The sequence below is a fragment of the Microtus ochrogaster genome, unplaced genomic scaffold (genome assembly GCF_000317375.1).
Source record: "Microtus ochrogaster isolate Prairie Vole_2 unplaced genomic scaffold, MicOch1.0 UNK87, whole genome shotgun sequence".
In the NCBI taxonomy this organism is placed as follows: domain Eukaryota; kingdom Metazoa; phylum Chordata; class Mammalia; order Rodentia; family Cricetidae; genus Microtus; species Microtus ochrogaster.
In genome coordinates this window covers 1,061,742-1,064,831 of record NW_004949185.1, presented here as the reverse complement: position 1 = coordinate 1,064,831, position 3,090 = coordinate 1,061,742, and the positions used below count along the sequence as shown (strand labels likewise).

At 51.3% G+C, this 3,090-nt stretch overlaps 1 protein-coding gene across 1 annotated transcript in view; it reads left to right on the top strand.

Annotated features, from left to right (window-relative positions):
* Positions 1-3,090, top strand: part of LOC101994656 (RT1 class I histocompatibility antigen, AA alpha chain-like) — a 629,094-nt gene that overhangs the window by 538,877 nt on the left and 87,127 nt on the right. The gene's annotated exons all lie outside the window — the stretch shown is intronic.

Below are 3,090 nucleotides of genomic sequence, written 5' to 3'. Positions count from 1 at the left end.
GTGTGTGTGTGTGTGTGTGTGTGTGTGTGTGTGTGTGTGTAGGTCCCTGAGGATCTTCCACTGGCCTTCATTCTCTCTCCAGCTCTGCTCTTTGCTTGGGAGGCTGCCCGGTGCAGGCCACAGGGAGACAGTAGGATGGAGGACACTGTACGTCTGTCCCCGTGGCTTCATTACCACCAGGTCACAGTGGCCCAAACCTCCTCCAAGACCAGCACTCCTCCTTAGGCACCTGCTCCGCCGAGGTTTCTCCGCAGTCTTTGTAGCCCTTGGGTGAATCTCAGATGACCCGTGACGGGAAAGCCACACAGCCTTTTCTCCTTCCATCCTCTTGAGACAGGGCTCAGGCTGCTCAAGCTGCCTGGAAGCCGACCTTGAGCAACCAATCCTCCCGCCTCAGCCCCCAAGTGCTGAGACTTGGAGCCAGTTCTCCCATGTCTGACGTTGAAGATCAGTTTTAATAAAGACACACAGGACAGAGCACCACTGCTCAGTTTGACAAATACATTTTTAACTGTGTGTGGGGGGCCTTTGCCCGCATGTCTGTCTGTGTAGCACTTCTGTTCTAGAGGCTGAGTGAACCCCGAAGCAGGAGCTACATGAGGGTGTGAGCTGCCATGGACCACGCAGGTCCTTCGGAAGAGCAGCCAGTGCTCTTATGACTGAGCTATCTCTCTAACCCCAAGAACTCATTTTTTAATTCAAGAGGTTGCTGGAAATTTGAGGCTAACCTGGTCTACATACTAAAGTTTCCAATGTCCTGGGCTGCAGAGTGAGATTATCTTAATTAATTAAAATATCAAATTGGCAGCTGGGCCGTGGTGGTGGCAGCACACAGCTCTAATCTCAGCTGTCAGGAATCAGAGGCAGGAGGAGCTCTGTGCTCTCTGTGAGGTGGAGGTCAGCTTGGTCTATAGGCCAGCTAAGAACTGCATGGTCAGGACCGTGTCTCAAATAAATAAATAGATACTAATAAAGTCCTTAGAAAGTCTCAGAGATAGAGAAAATTGTTCTTGGACACACACACACACATCATGGTTTATTCTAGATGAGCTGCCCTGGATAGTTGTTGATTTTTGTTTTTATTTGTTTGTTTCAGTTTTTGAAGACAGGGTTTCTCTGTGTAGCTTTGGAGCCTGGCCTGGAATTAGCTCTGTAGCTCAGGCTGGCCTCGAACTCACAGAGATCCGCCTGCCTCTGCCTCCCGAGTGCTGGGATTAAAGGTGTGCGCCACCGCTGCCCTGCTGCCCTGCTGCCCTGGATAGTTTTATGTCAACTTGACACAAGCAAAAATCATCTGAGAGAAGGGAACCTGAACTTAGAAAATGCCTGCAGAAGATCAATCTGTAGGCAGGCAAGCCTCTGGGGCTTTTTCTTAACAATAATTGATAGGGGCTTGTGGTCCCGGGTTCTATAAGAAAGCAGGCTGAGCAAGTAATGGGGAGCAAGCCAGTAAGCAGCTCCCCTCCAAGTCCTCTGCCTCAGCTCCTGACTCCAGGATCCCACCCTGTATGAATTCCTGTCTTAACTTCCCTAGATCATGAACAGTGATGTGGAGGTGTAAGCCAGATAGTCTTCCTCCCCAAGTTTCCCTTGGTCATGGTGTTTCATGACAGCAGTAGTAACCCTGATAAGACATGGACTAACGAACAAAACATTCAGGCAATGTCTCCAGAGTCCACAGCCATGGCAAAGGGTCAGAAGCCTTGGGTAGCAGAAAGAGAAGGGGGGAGCAGAGCCCCCCTTCGTTTAGGCTCAGTTATCTCCTGGGTCACCCCAGCCCTCAAGGGAGGAAAGAGAACTATGTAAATCAAGTAGCTAGCCTGGGGGAGTCTGGAAGTTCATGGCTGTGGTTCTGTGCACACAAGTAGTCAATGCAGGGTGCAGTTCAGAATGGCTTGACCCATAAACCATCATTCCTGAGTCATGAACTGCTGCCGTGTCTGAGTGAGCGCTGCGGAGACACAGTCTGAGGGCTGGGTGGACAGTTTAACACTTAGGAAACCTGCTGCTTTTCCAAAGGACCCAGGTTCGATTCCCAGAGCCCACATGGCAACTCACAACCCCCTGTAACTCCAGTCCCAGGGCATCCTGTGCCCTCTTCTGGTCTCTGTGGGCATCTGGTACACGCGTGGTAGCCTGACATACGTTCAGACAAAACACGCTTACACATAAAAATAAAACTTAAGGGAAATGATAGAAAACGCAACTTTCATCTCAAGTCAAAGGGCCATTGTACCTCCTCTCCCTTCCCAAACATAGGCTTGTGGCAAAGAAGACAGTGTCCTCCACACTGACTCTGGGCTGGGAATGAAGAGAACAGGGAATTGAGGCTCTGTGGAGAAGAGCCTAAGTGCCTCCAGCCCAGGCTCTGCAGCCACCAGGGGGCAGCACACAACTGCTCTCGGCACCTGGGTCCCTCATAGCAGGGAGGCTGCTCCACTGCTCCCAGGAGGCCAGATGACCCAGAGACTCCTTCCCAGACTGGGTGACCTGTGTGGTTATCCAGGTGGCCGAGCAGTTCGGGAGAGAGCACCGAGAGAGCTCCAAGTCACTTTTTCTTCTTTGGTTTTTCCAGAGTAGCCCCGGCTGTCCTGGAACTTGCTCTGTAGACCAGTCTGGTCTCAAATTTAAGAGATCCGCCTGCCTCTGCCTCTGCCTCTGCCTCCTGATTGCTGGGATGAGAGGTGTGGGCTACCACTGCCTGGCAACATGAAAATAAAGAGAGCAAGAGAGTGGATGGCAAGGCTGGGCCCACATTTACACGGCACACTTCACGGCCTCTCCTCCCAGTGCCATGCCTGGGGATCCTGGCACCGTGGAACCTCAGTTATAGGTAACAAGATGTCTGCCGTTGTGCCTGTGAACACATATGGGCACTTTGTAGATTCCCAATAAATGTGGTTAAACCATCAATAAAATGACAAATGATTGGATTTCCTGGTGGGTAAGTCTGTGTAGCGGTCACAGAAAAGCAGACCTGCGGGGATGTCCCTTTCCAGGAAATGCAAAAACAAATGTATCCATTAACAGCAGCTAGTCCTCTGTCTCCACGGCTGGAGAATGGGCCCCTTGCACACGGGACACCATGGC